The 15,215-nt window shown below is 46.7% G+C and overlaps 1 protein-coding gene across 5 annotated transcripts in view; it reads right to left on the minus strand.

Moving 5' to 3' along the window:
- FAM107B (family with sequence similarity 107 member B) overlaps window positions 1-15,215 on the minus strand; it is a 60,294-nt gene that overhangs the window by 16,645 nt on the left and 28,434 nt on the right. Inside the window, exon 2 of one of the 5 annotated variants that reach the window (XM_083809581.1) lies at window positions 10,795-10,880. The exons of the other annotated variants lie outside the window; for them this stretch is intronic. The gene's annotated coding sequence lies outside the window, so the exon portion shown is untranslated. The remainder of the gene's footprint in view (window positions 1-10,794; window positions 10,881-15,215) is intronic. 5 annotated transcript variants of the gene reach the window in all.

Here is a 15,215-nt window from a genome sequence, read left to right on the forward strand (position 1 = left end):
TGGATTCAGTGGGGGTGTGGAAAGCTATTTTGATGGCAAGGAAAGGATGCTGCATTTCCTGCACGTCCCACCTTGGTGTATTGCCTTCTTCCTGCAGAACAGCAACATGACACGCACACGCGCCCTCCCTTCCATCTCTGTCATTCATCTGGCAGGGATAAATCACGACTAGTAGAGGCATGCAACTGAACGCATACATGTGGCTTCCCCCAGCACGCTGCACAGGTAATCACTGCGCACCGCACTAAACATGACGCTCAGGAGAAGTAGGTCATCGAAATTACGCCTCCTAGGAAACAAACTCCACTGCATAGTTCGCAGCTAGATTCACCCCAAAAGGTAACCAGCGATTTGCTTACACGCAGGTCAAGAGTAATACAGATGCAATTCTGAAATGACCATTTTTTTCCAAGAAAATTCAAATTTCAAAAGGCAAATAAGATCAGTTCTTACACCCTGAAGCTACAGCACATCATCAACATTCCAGACCAGTCAGTCTGAATCACCAAATTTAATACTAGGTCAGATTTGGTCGAATGAAGTTTAGCTAAATTAAAACATGGGATTTCATACGAAAACAAAGTATTAATTCAAAATCGGAAGTTCAAAGAGTCAGAGGACAGTTTCTTCAGGACGTTGCTGTTGCAAATGTTAAGAACTATCAAACAGTGTCACCCAGTGGTAAAGGGCTTCCTACAGACAGGAACAGAAGCTATTGCCACAGAGAAGGCAAGGGGGGAGAGAGGGACTAAAATCAATGTTTTTGTGCAAAGCTGTTAGACTTCTGGGCAAATAAACAAAAATCTCACAGCTTTTTGCAGAAGGTCTTATCTTACTTTTAAGACATTCTGTTTGCGAGTACAGCAGCTTTACAGGCCAGTCATTCCTCTGTTGAAAGGTTTAACACTAAAGAGAGGTATTTCTGGTCTGGAAGAAAAAATAAAAAAAAAATAAAATAAAAATAAAACAGAGCAGCCAGCAGCATCTTATTAATATGGAGGGCGGAAACACTTCAAACATCTGACATGGGGTGCCAAAAGGAGCCTGGTGAATCTTGAACGCTCTTCAAACCTAGTTCACAAGATTTCAGCAAGATTCTTCCACACAGGAGAGCAATATGCTGGCGGTGGTTGTTTCTGCATTTGTTCTGTTTTGTGCACCACGATCTGGTGAGCGAGGTGAGGGAGTAACGCACGTCTCAGGGAGGCCAAGCAAGGGCCAGGAGCACAGGAACGTGGGTCGTGCTGCCTAGGGGGAAATCCTCTTCTGGATGCTACGACGATGACAACAGTGAGGATGACCAAGAGACCTGGTAAATATTTACCTAAACCAAAGCGTATGACAGCTAAAAGGTGAAATTACATTTGATATATATGTAAATATATATATATATAAGAGAAGGTAGGTTACCTGGCACCCCTGTAAACATGATCGGCACAGCAAGCACAGCTTTGCTATGTACAAAACAAATAGGATGTTAAAAAGAAAACTGGAGAGCAGCAACATCTAAGAACTGGAGAACACGCTGTGTATTGACACAGTCAAAAGAGCTCAGTCCACTCAGTTTAAAAAATGGGAAGATTAAGACCAGCTGTGATTATCCTACAAGGAACACACCCAACAATGGTTTGATGCATTTCAATGACAGGAGACGGGGACTAGAATACTCATTCCTAAAAGAAGGCACACACTTTCCTAAAAGAAGGCACACATGGACGGAAATCAAATGCTGAAGTTACTGAAAGACTTGTGGTAAGAAGTCAGAAGCAGTTCAATTGCATGAAGAGAGCAAATTACAAGATCATAATTATCTCTTCTAGTCTTACAAATTATAAATCTATGAATGCAATTAATAAGCATCTGAAATGGAAGCTGAAAATGAAAATCTCCGCATTAATCAGGTAGTTATGAATTAAGTCGGAGCAGCAGCAAGAACAAGACCGAGTGAGCTAAGTATTTCACATGCTGCTTCAGTTAAAGCTGTAAATCTCCAGGTCTTGCCTGTTGAAGCGTCATGGGGTTGGTGCACCTCCAGATCTTGCTTCGTGCCACGTGCTGGTCTTGGGGGCACACCAGCATCCTGCCCGGCACGATCTGCTGAGCTGTCACGCCTCCCCTCATTAATAACGGCCCTACGCCGCTTCTGAATGACAACCGAAAATAAATTCCACCACCCAGAAAAGACGGCTGTTTTCACCAAATTTTTAAAAAACTGACATAATGAAAAACACACAGTCCACTGCAGCATGCCAGTTCCCCAAGCGTATTCGTAGGTACTTATGTAAAGCCTAAGTACTTCTTCAGATCAGGCAGATATGAATTGATTACTTGCCAGCTCAACCACTCCAGTTCCCTTCATTTTCTAGGAAGAAACCCCTTCCCTAGCTAAAAGAAATAAATTAATAAAGAAAATGTGCACTGGTAAAATTGCTTTTTCCAAGTTCTTCTCTCTGTGCTGGCAAGCACCTCCAAATGGCATCCAGCTTCTATTTCGATTGCTTAACACAAGGAATATCCTTTCTTAGACACAGAGAAAAGGAAACAAAAAGGAACACTTTTCTTACACATCTCGTTACTCCAAGCTAATACACTCCCAGCTTACTTACAGGAAAGAAATAAAGCCTTCACCTCTGCAAGTTAGTCTTGGCTCTGGCAACTACATCCACATTCCAGTCTGCAGCGTGTCCACAAAGAGACACCCTTCCTTGCCCAGACCTGTTTTTGTCTGCTCTCAGTTCTTAGAGATGTATTTTGGGTATAAGGCTCCTCACTGCGACTCAGACGGAAAGGGCACCACTACAAAGGCAAGGAAGAAAAGACCTGAAAGAAAAGGCCAAAATGAGACCAGTAAAACTCATGACCTGATCTTCCTAAAGGGAGGCAGAGCGAGAAATTAAAGAGTAGGCTGCTTCACACCCTACTCGTGACCTTAGCCAAAGGTACCATAATTCCCTAATGGATTTACAGGGAAACAGTGGGTGGAAGAATGTATGTCAGTCAGAACAAGCCTTTGGAAAATGTCTGATGCAGGAGCCAAGGCACACATCACACAGCTTTAGGACGGCCAAGTTAGATACACGTGAAGTTATTAAACTGCAGTGGTGATTAACAGGAGACCCGCAGAGAACATGACATGCCACGGTGCGTTTATTGGAGCATCACCTTTTCACTGTTTGATGGCAGGAGTGAGAGTCCTGGAAAACAAGAACTTGGAGAAAACTAGAACTGTAAAAGAAATAAAAATAAATGGTGACACTGGGCCACATCTATCAAAGCTGGTGACTTTTTACACGGTCTTTATGAGCAGCTACAATCAGCAGCTTCCAATGCAAGCCCATAAATCAGGAAGCTCTGACAGCGGGGCAGGGCTGAGCATCAGTTGGTATGCAGCAAGGGAAAGGAGAGGGGCAGGACGTTGTTTTCTAAAAGCAGCATGCCCCCATCTGAGCAGCATATCGACATGCTCCTCGCCGAACTGAGCTGCTTTGGCCTTTAGCCTCGCTCGAACGAAGAACCCAGAATGTCAACATCTAAACCCAAAGCAGTCGCACCAGATCAGCAAGTACGCTGGGGAGATTTCAGCTCATACTCTGGCAGTAGTATGGTGACGCTGGACTGTTTCAAGGATGGTTTCTAGAACACAAATATCTTTCTCAGTTCCTTAGAAAGGCCTGAGGAGGTTCAGAAAGGGAGAAAGAAACCACCACTCCCTAATCCCTCCCGAAAGGAACTGCTCAACAAATTCCAAAGAGTTAATGAAGAAAACTGAGAAACCAGAGGGATGACCCCAGTCTCTCCGCAAAGGGATTGTTTGTTGAGCTTGAGAGCTGGTGGCAGGAAAGGAATTTCCTACAATTGTTGTTACCTTGCTGCTTGACAGACCACCTGAGGAAAGTCCCGGGCTGCCATCCCCCAGCAAGGGGCCAGCCGTGCCACCAGCCTCAGGAGGACCCTTCAGCTCTGCCCCTTGCATCGTTCCCTGGGGGCTTCAAGAGGACAGCTCGCTCGCTCCACGTGCTAGTGGAATGGAACTGGGATGAAACCTGAACTGGGAGAACTCCCAAATATATAAACAGAGCAAAACCCAAACAAAAAACCTCAGTAGTCCTAAGAGGCACTGCAAGGATCTCCAGCATACTGTCAAAACAAACTACCTGCGTTCCTAAAAGTCACACGCTAGCTTACAAATGTCTGATAAAGGAACATAAAATGGGCGTGCTCCTGCCTCTTCTTGCTCACGTGAGAAAATAAAATAAAAATGAAGATTAAAAATGCAAAGGTCTGCACAACAACACTCCCAGAGAGCCAAGAAAGGGGCTGAAAGTCCTTGGCATTAGAGGCCCATTGCCTCAACAGACCGTGGCTGGAGAACAAAACCAGTATTAGGTCATGGCTTGGCTCTTGCTAGTCAAGGTCTGAGGAAGCAGTGCAGAGAGGTTTCAGAGAGCAGAATGCCGTTTGTCATCCGCACACAGCCAGGCAGCCGGGTCTGAGCGCCGCCAGCTCTCCGACGGCCTGAAAAGGATTCGAAGGAGGCCTTCTCACAGGCCCTACAGCCCTCGGATTAGCAGGTCACTCGGCTTCTTTTACCCAGGCTGACTGAAAAGCTGTCCCCTAACTCCAGTTTTAACAAGAACAGAAACAAAAAAAATTCTTTAACAAGAATTAATTAATAGGATGAATACCTATTGATAACTGCCCACTGCCAGCTGCACCTCTCCAGGCCTGGAGCCAGTCTTTGTTCCCCTGCTGAACGGAGGACTTGGGCTCGCAGCACACGCTGGGCCCGCAACCAACAGGGAAACTTTCAGGCCAGCAAACTATATGCTGGCAATAAACTGCATGGTAGGATTCCTTAAAAATGTCACCAGACTGTGTCCCCAGCAGGACATCACTTTACTGTCTGAGATATTTGGAGAATAAAGGAAGAAGAGTCAAGGAGTGTTTCTGCGGTCCTCTTCCTGCTCTCCTTCAATAGCTAAAAGGGTTTTTTTAAAACACAAATACAAAAAAGCTGCAATTAAGATTCCAACGAGCCTGTATGACCATGTTTTTTAAACACGTGCCTCCATTTTGGAAGCAGAAGAGACTACAACAGTCACCAGTAAATACTCGGAGCACTTCAGTGAACACATCGTGCTTGGTCACGTCAGGGGTAGGCATCTGGAAGGTTCTTGATTTCTTGAGTTCACAGACTCACAGAATTGTAGGGGTTGGAAGGGACCTCCAGAGATCATCGGGTCCAGCCCCCCTGCCAAAGCAGGTTCCCCAGAGCAGGCTGCCCAGGTAGGCGTCCAGACGGGCCTTGAATATCTCCAGAGGAGACTCCACAACCTCCCTGGGCAGCCTGTCCCAGGGCTCCGTCACCCTCACCGTGAAGAAGTTCTTTCGCGTGTTGGGGCGGAACTTCCTGGGCTCCATCTTGCCGCCATTGCCCCTTGTCCTGTCCCCACAAACCGCTGAAAAGAGGTTGGCCAAATCCCTCTGTCTCCCACACTTCAGGTATTTGTAAACATTGATGAGATCCCCTCTCAGTCTTCTCTTCTCAAGGCTGAGTTGTGCTTCTTTACAAGAAAGGTAGTCTACAAATACAGCATTATTTTATCAATAAAGGGAGGTGGAAGCTTTTTTACTTTACTGTAAATTCTTGACCTGTTACTAGTCCCGTAAATCAGGGGAAACACTTCAACCCAGGTTGCTCAAGTTCCTACACCTACCAGAGCTTGTCCATTTCCTTACAACATAATCACTTTCTCAACCTGCTTGCTTAACAAATATCGTTAAAGCGGAAATTTAACATTTCCTTTTTTTTTTAGATTTTTTTTTTTAGATTAGACAATCATTTTTTACCAAGTTTCACTGAGGAAATGCGTTTTAAAAGCGCAAAAGAACCGCTGAGCAAGGGGAATTCATCGGAAAATCAAGTGGGACCTGTTCATTACAAAGGGCTTGGTCACAACAGCAGCTCCGTCGCTCAGAAGAAAGGCTGCCCCGTAATTACAGCGAGGGACCGAGTCACGACAGAAGAGAGAGACTCTATTTTCAGCTCCACCAAAAATTGGATTCATGATGCCGAGCGAGCCGCTTGGGCCTAAATTAATCTGGAACAGGCTGCGGTTGTCAGCACAAGACATGTCGGATACCAAATGCTGAGAGCACAAAACAGGCTTTTTTTGTGTGAGCGGAGCAGTAAGAAACATCATAAATTAGGACAATGCTATGCTTTGTTCTATTATAGGCAGCATTTTGTCAAAAGTTTTGGAGCAGTTTCATGTTAAGCACTCATTTTTCTTCTTTTTTTTTTTTATGCTGGAACAAATGCTTGTTTTAGAATCGAAAGGCATAATCCAAGTAGGTAACACGCTGAATGGAGTTTAGAAAATGAAACTGATGATGTTTAAAATAAGCTAAAAAGTTAAAGAAAGAGATTAGAGTTAATAACACACAGGCTGTGAAGGTTTTTCTTGGTGTTACAAAAGAAATGCCAGGGATTTATGGCTCTTGTGCCTGAAGGACCAATGCTGACATTTTCACTCTGCATCTATTTTTATGAATTTCTTCCTTCCCGAGTTATTAGCAGTCTCTGGCTTTTTCTTCTTAATTTTCTTTGTTGTTGTTGTTGTTATGTGTCTATCGATTTACCATGTAAACAGCCGCAGTCACATAAAAGACATGTTTTTTTCTACGCTGCACTAGTAAATATGTTCTCAGGAACATCTCCAGGATGAAGGGCCACAGTGAAAGGCAGGAATCAGAGCTGGGAGCCCGAGGGCTTTCCTACCCCACTGGTGAACACAGCACTTTCTTCTCAAGCATGTCAGTAATAAGACAGAGACTCATTTATCAAAATCTGTCCTCTTCAAAACAGCATGCACTCTTCAGCAATCTCAGGGCTCAGCAGGGTGCAAATTTTGCATCTTCAGACACTACATCAATACAAGTTTGCTTTCTACGGTAGCGTCTAAGATTCCTGTTAACATTTGCTACAGTTAAGTCCCATTTCATCACGGGCATGTTAATAACCATCCTGGAAAGTGAATGCTATGAAGTCAGCCTTTATTTATTTTATTTTTCATTCTTTATCTCCTTTATATACAATGTTGTACACACAGATCTCCTACCCACTCCATTTAATCCGGCAGCCTGTCTGCACAGGGGATGCTGTCCCACCTGCTTTAATATTATCCAAACAAAGGTATCTGAAAAGAGGTGTAGAAACACAAAAAAACAGCATGTTTACTGCCAGACAGCAAAGGATCCACCAACGGTTTTGCAATGCATTAGCTATGAAAGCAAGCAGGCTACCAGAAGTCACCCAGGAGCCTTCCCCTGCACGCATTTGTCTTTAATTCTTCTTCTTCTTGTCTCACCTGGGCTGCCAAGGGCGACATGACAGGCACTGAATGCACTAAACCAAACTGGGAAATGTTTGAGCACAGTGGACGTGGTGTGAACTGGGTGTAGCTCAACCTGACATGTCTTAAAGATCTTTAACCGCAGACAACAGCTTGCTCCAGTCCCAAATCTGAGAAACGTTATCTTGGCGATCAGCTCGTGCTGCGCCCAGGCCCTGCAAGGAAGCAAAACCCCCAGAACAAAGAGGCGCCGTCAGCTGGGATTGTGCAACTTCTACCAGCGCAACACCGGAATGAAAATCGGCACACGGGTCTACTTGTAGCACTATCAAAGTTATTCCAGACTGGGAACAGCTGTGCCAGCACAAACACGGCCAGCTATCACGGGGAATTGTGTTATTTCAACACAGCAGACAAAGCAGTACGGTTTGTAGGAAAAGGGTAGAATTCCTGTAACAGCGGAGATCAGACTAGGAAGTGTAGGTGGAAAAAAGAAATCTCTCTACTAACGACATCATCGGGAAAGAAATTTAATATTCCAGCTCCTTCATCTCTCGTGATTTACTCAGGGATGAGGAAGGGGTTACAGAAGGCTGATTGGAATGACAATAGTTCTATTATTGCTTAAGTTTTGTTAGAGCTCATGCCACAAATGGATTTTACAAGTGATCAGAACCTAAGAGGGAAAACCTCTTAGACCTCTTAGGTTGAAAGACAACCTCAGCTTGTCTTTCACACCAAGGCACCATCCCACTCCCGCTTTAGCTAACTGTTTAGTTCAGATTTCCCAGTGAAAAAAAGATGTCAGTCGACACCTTCATCCCCAAACCTCCCCCTGCCAGCACAGCCCACTAACACGGCATCACTTGGTGATAACTCCGCCGTTCCAGGCTCAGCACCTTCTTTCAAGAGCCATTTCCCCCCTCACAAGCACACCTAACCCCACCTGCACCTCAGGGCCCGCAGAACAAACTATAAATCTCTGTGGCTCTCCAGCGGTCCGCATTTTGAGACGGGAAGTGTATGTCTGCAAATTAATTTTCATTCACATCCTACTGTGCTCGGTGCTTTCCTACGGCTTCTACTCAACACGAACACTATCTCTGAAAAAAAAAAAGGAAAACTGTGTTTATAAATTCACAGTGATAGAAATGACAGTAAATGGATGAATTTTGAAAGTCAGCAGCAGTGGGTTTACTAGAGTGTGTGTCCACCACCAGAAGTCCCAGCCCCACTGCCAGGGAGATGAGCACATTTGCTAGCTCTTTCCCACACGGTCAAAAATGAGAAGTTTGTAGAGGCTGGAGCACAGGCTCTTATCAGGGAAAAGAGATTTATGCAACGTTTCAGAATCCTTTAATCACAGCTGAGGGTTATTTCCGTGGCCAGAGGGTGGTGTCATCCATTTTAAAGGAAAAAAAAAAAAATCCCTTCCCCAAAATCTGCCGTGGGACAGCTGCGTTACTCCAACAAATGTTTTGACAGACAGGAGGAGACAGCAAGCTAAATGAATAAGGCAGACACGTGCAAGACCAAGGCAACAGGAATTTCCTTCAAATTCTCACGTCTCACCCTCCCCTTCTTTCCATCAGTGCAAGAAATACTTCAGATGGCTCGGTGTGGTGCAGCCGCAGACACCTTCCATTAATCTCACTCAAGACTTCAGCTAAAAATTGAAGACATCCATCACTCGTCACTGTCTTGCCCAACACCTTTTATACATCCCACTCTCTCCCTTGTTTACACCATTATGGTATTACGCAAATATAAACAAAGGCTTGATTAAAACTATCCATATTTATAGCAGCATTCATGTCACCTACCTTCAGGCCTTCAACTGCTGTAGCTAAAATAGGAAAGCAAGCTCCTTAGAGCATTAGCATGGTTATCCAGAGGGCAAACCAAAGCAGCTATGCTGAGTGCTAATGTCAAATATCAGCGCTGTCAATCAGCTCCCAGACACTCACCTTCCTCCAGGGGGGTTAGGGAAGTCCAGGGAGCCCGGACAGACTCCCAGACCTGATATTTATCAGTAGTGGGAAAAGTGCCTTCCAAAAATATCCAAATAGTGAGAAATTTCACCCCAAATTTCATAAATTACAATAATACAGAACAAATCCAGCTTGTCACTGCTTCCTATCATATCTCCAGCATGCCGGCTATTTTCAGCTTCTCACACTCTCCAACAGAAAACCGTGGAAATTATTCAGTTTAATCATTTCCTGTATTATTGAGCGCATTGTCTGCAATACCTTGTGGATTAATTACCCAGATAACAACATGACTGCAGCTAGCAGTCGAGCTGTCAGGCTGAAGGAGTCATCTGAAGCCCTAGAGCGATGCGCTCCTGCGATCTGCTGCATTAAGGAGAAGCCGAAGCGAGGAAGAACCCTTCCCACCTGCTGCACACGGGTGACAAAATCCCCTTCGTCCCCGTGCAGGAAGGTAATTAAACCTTTACGCAACTGTGGAAAGTCCCCATGATTGGGAAAAGAGGAGAGAGGAAAGGGCTTTCATGCCTGGAAAACAAACTGTTCAACCGAGGGGAAGGAAAGGTCACCAAGTGTAACACATCTCGTTTCTCTTCGTCTGAAATGCAGCAAGGAGCCCGAGCACCTCATTAATCACTACGTGAAATTACCAGGCAGTAAGAACGGTGAAAACAATTTTTTTTCAGTCCTTTACGCAGAATCCCGAAGAGTTGTGCCACACCATCAATGGTGCTGAGCCCGGTGGCTCCCCAGTACCACCAGTAACAGGATGTACCTGCTGCTTCTTCCCAGACCCACACCTGGCCAGAAGCCGGGACAGGGGAGGGTCAGGCTGGGGGTTAGGGAGAGGTTCTGCACCCAGAGGTGGCCGGGCACTGGGACAGGCTGCCCAGGGCAACGGGCACGGCCCTGAGCCTGCTGGAGTTCAAGAAGTGTTTGGACAATGCTCTCAGACACATGGCCTGATTTTTGGGCGGTCCTGTGTGGAGCCAGGAGTTGGACACGACGATCCTTGTGGTCCCTTCCAGCTCGGGATATTCTGTGATCCTGTGAAACGCTCAGCTCCTTGCACAGAGGGAGCCAGTCAGATACTGGGAGCAGGGCACAGAAGATGGGGGTAAAAACACCCCAGAAAAGTCATCGGCTGTGACCCACTTCATCCCCCACCGACTAAAAGCCAGAATACCCGGGCTAAGCTGGTGCTTCGGGCTGCTCTGCGCCAATCTACGCTTCTTCTGTAGGAGAAAAAACACAGCACCTCCAGGAAGTGACTCACCCCACTTATCTCAGGATCGGAGAAGCGTGGTTTCGAGAGCGTTTGTACTGACTGCCAAAAGCAGCCCGACGCTGAGGGGTGCCCAAGGCGAGCAGAAGGAGCCCCCCCTGAACCCTCGCACCTCTGCCAGCCCCTGAAGGCAGCTCCCCTAAAAGAAACCGTGGGCACCTACCACCAGCAGCCGGACGTGTCCCATCGTCCCATCCCGATTAACCAGCAGGCAGAGATGGCTGTTTGCAGGCAGCAGGAACTGCACGGCTGGAAATACCGATGGAAATATTTCTGTTATTTCCAGGCCGCTAAACACGAGGAGCACTTACTCGTTTACTGCGCTGGTTTTCAACTCGAGAAACGCCTCGGATAGAAGTGCTTTCCCGAACACGTACCAAATGCCACTGAGCACAGATGTGCCAAAACTGTGGCGCAGAGAGCTGTGTTTTTAAATTAACTTCAGCGTTTTCTAGCTTCAAAGGAGAAAAAAAAAAAAAAGAAAGAAAAAAGAGGAAAAGAGGAAGAAGGTTTCTTCTGTGGCATTTTTCTTTCTGCGAACAAAGGAGGAAATAGGTGTTGGTACGAGCAGAAAGGAAGACAGATTTACATCTCCTGATTTCAAAACAAAGTGCTATCAGCTAAAATACGAGATTATTGATGCAGGGAGAGAGAGAGAGAGGAAGTTGCAAAGCTGCTTAACATTTCAAGAAGCTGTGAGGCTTATTACTCAGTGCTGGAGCTGGGGAAAATAAAAATATTCTTTGAGTAGGATTTGGTAACTCAACAACAAACAGATTAAATGCTGCATCTGTTGTTATAATTAAATTAACAAAGTACTGATAGAATCAGGCTTGTTTTCCCCTCGTGTACCATACCCTGGGCAAAGACGGGCTGTAGCTATACATATTTCCTGTGCTATAAATTAAACCACGAGCCAAAATCACCCTTCCTGCAACGCTATTAAAATCAAGGCAAATTACTCTGGGGATAAATCTGGCCCCGAGATGTTTTTCAACAAAGATGAGTTTCAGAATAAATGCGACCAAAACGGGGCTGCATGGAAATACTCGAGACGTTTTCACTGCCATTCCCAGAGCACTTGTTTAAAAATACATTGGAACAGATAGTTCCCAGGATTAAATAGGTGGAAAATTTGAAGGCAGCGTTTTACACTGCTCTGTTTCCAGAGCTGATATTCTTCAAGTCTAGATGTGGGGTTTATTTAGGAGGCTTTTTTTTCTTGCTTTTGTTTGGGCAGGATGGTTTTGTGTTTGTTTTTTAATACACCAAAGCATCTGCTCCCTTAAATGGAGGCCGCATTACCTGAAGCTCAGCTTGGTACCAAGGACTGAGGAGCTCAGAAATCACAGGTCTGCTTGAAGGAGAGCCACACGTTGCAGAAATTCCACGTTTTCACACCGAGATTACACAATTAGATGAAGACCTACTATAAATAACGTAAGGTTAGACCCTCAGCTGGCACGAGCTGGAGCCAGTCTCCCAAACTCAATTAATCTTCCTCGGCTTATCTGCCTCACCGATGGACCGAGCACAATTATTAATATCACAGTTCCCTGGGGACTTACATCTGCAGAAGTGCTGGCAGGAAGGGCAGCAGCCTCGGATGACCTTCACGTGCAGCAGCGCGATGCTGGAGACCTGCACGTGCGCACCCGGCCCGCTTCTCCCACCCGAGTGCGTTGACTGAAGTCAGGAAAACAGCCGTAAAGCACGTGCGAGCTCCTGAAAGCAGCTTCTCTACAGCAATTTGCCCAGCTAACAAGCATTGTAATCCCATTTTTTTGCAGAATCGTAGAAAATCGGGCTGGAGGGAACTTCAAGAGGTCGTCCGGCCCTTCTCTGCCCCGCGGCGAGCTGTGGCAGCACCTAACTGCTCCTGACATCTCCATCCTCACGACTTCCTCTGCCAAAATGTTTCATTCTTGATCTCGGTCCAAAAAGCTGGTTTTTAAGCTTGTTTTAAGCTCCAGGTGCTTGGCCTTTAATGCTAACAAATATACAAAGCATCCAAGTAGCTGGCTAGCTCCTAAGCAGCAGTGCCTGCAGAGCTGCGCCTCTGCTAACTTGGGGATGGGAGATATAAACAGGGAGGAGTCATTATTTTTTAAAGCAAGAGTCAAACGCACCAGAAGTAAGAAAAATATAAATCTGTTCAACAGATTTTCCTTGCAGGAGAATCTTTTTGGCACATCCGGAGAAGAGCACAGAGGACACGAGCAAACTCGCTCGCTCGATGAGCATTCCCATGGAGGCCGTCCTCTGCAGAGATGGGTGGCAAAGGGAGGGTGCACGAAGGACAGGGCAGAGGCCACTTCGCCCCCATGGTCCCGCTCTGTTCGAGCCTATCTTCCATCCCCTGGCCCTTAAAAGCTCCTCTCAAAGTCCCCGTGTGATGGCACAGGAGGAGAACTCCCCAGCCCTCCACTGGCCCACATCTCCCTGGCACGGCACCGCTTGGGCCCATTTGGAAATGTTTCTGTTGCTTCCGCCAGTCCCGAGCACAATCTCGTGCATGTACCCAGCCTCTTGGTGATTCCAAGCCAGAATACGTATTTCTCCTTTTTTTTCCCCGCTTCATATATTTATTTGCAAGCAATTATTCAAGCCAGTCATACCCTTCAATCTCCCGGGACTAAATTTTTTCCCAATAATTAAGGTTTTTTCCCTTCCTCTGCTGCTCTATTTTTCAGGGCAAGGGTTTTTTGGTGGCGTTTTTTATTTCGTGCGCGTTCCTTTTCCAGTTATACAGCACCCAAGGCGAAAGTGTAATAAAAAATGCAACAACTCTATTGCTTATTTTTGCAGGCTGACATTTTCCTTTCATGTCATAATGAGTCTAATCAATCTCTCCTGCCTTACGCACGTATCATATTCCTAAGCACTAGCAATTAGAAATAGATATCCGATTTCTTTCTTCCAGAATTGTAAGAAAATTAATGTCGCTTGTCACAAAAAGGGCTCCGACTACAAAAGGCAACACACAAAACACCAAGTATTTTAATTTGACATCGCTCTTTATGCAGTTCTCAAATCAAAAGCAGCAGCGTTAAGTTCTATTATTAGTCCTCCTGCTTGGATCATCGCTCTGAATGGAGGCGCTAATGAGACGGAGCCCTGCGAAGCGCTTTCTTAGAAGCAGTCACACACAAAATCAAAACTAAAATGGAGCAATTTGGTTCCCCGGGTTAAAAATCTTCAGAAGTACGAAGCGAGGAGTATTTCTAGTGGCTCCGTTCCTTTTGTACAGCTGACATGCGAGGCATCCCCGGGGAGAAGTACGAGAGCCCCTCGGTGCCCCCGGGGATGCTGTACTCATCACTGGGGCGCGGGAGTCACGCTGGCCCCTTTCCAGCCTAGGGCTCGAATTCCCCACGAGCAAACTCTCCCAGCTGCCCGCCCATGGCACCTTCCTGCTCTCCTCCAGCACGCCCGCCTTGGTCTCCGAGAGGCAGCAGAGGCTGTCCCAGCAAGGCAGGAGGTGCCTGCCCCAGCCGCGCCGGCCCGGAGGTCTCACCGCTCGAACCCCAGCAGCTGCAGCGAGGACATCTGCTCCGCTGCCCCCAGGAATGGCAGCTGCTGCCCCAACCCATGCAAGTGGTGAACGGTGACGTTTCTCCATCCTGGCTACAGAAACCATCTTCGTTACGGAAGTCGTCTTGGCTACAGAAGTCGCCTTGGCTACAGAAGTGTCGCCTTGCGTCTCCCCTGGGAGCGCATCCCCGCGCGCTGGGTTTGCTCGCTCGGTGTGCCTGCCGCTCGCTTAGAAAATAAAACAGCTGGGAAAAGCAAAAGCCAAACAAAGAGGCCCAGAAGGTGGAGCGACACTGAGCTCTTCCCAGCTACTCCTCGGTGTCGTACCAACCTGGAGGGCTCCCCCTCGAGATCCTGACCCATCCGATGCTGACTCCGAAGCAGAGGCCACAACTAGAGCAAAGATGCACCGGGAAAACCAACAGCCCGGCCACTCGGCCCAGCTGTCAGCCTCGATCAGGTGTCGCATCTGTTCCGTAAAACCCCCTGCATCCATGTTAACGGCGGGGAAACGGGGTCATGGAGACGTGCAAAGCTCGGACAAGCACCGAACAGGTTACTGATGGGAGAAACTCCCATTGCTGCAAAAGACGGGGGATTTCCAGGGCAGCCTCTGGACAGCCTCATAGCTCATCAGCTAAGTAAAACCCTGGTAACAAGAGGCCAAAACAATACCAGGGGATCTCTTCTTAGGTCCTGACTTGCCACTGAACAAAGTAACAGGGCAGGCAGGACCCAAAGACCCTCCTGTATCCGAGTGGTTCCCTTGAGGCCCAGTTCCTCCAAAACAGAAAGCAATTTTAAGCGTTCAGTCGTGCACCACTAACCTCGCAGCTGCCAAAACCCAGAATTCCTGAACTTTCCTTTTGCACATGAAACGTTTTGCTGTCCTTCTCAGTCCACAAATATGGATGGAGATCGCCTTTATTTCCGTATTACCAAACTAAACACAACCCTGAAAGTTTGAAGTGAAGTACAGGACCCAGTGCAGACGCTGAGATCTGGTGGTAACATCATTTCCCCACAAACATTTGCAGGTATCTTCCTGAG

This window comes from Anser anser, assembly GCF_964211835.1.
Source record: "Anser anser genome assembly, chromosome: 1".
Lineage (NCBI taxonomy): Eukaryota > Metazoa > Chordata > Aves > Anseriformes > Anatidae > Anser > Anser anser.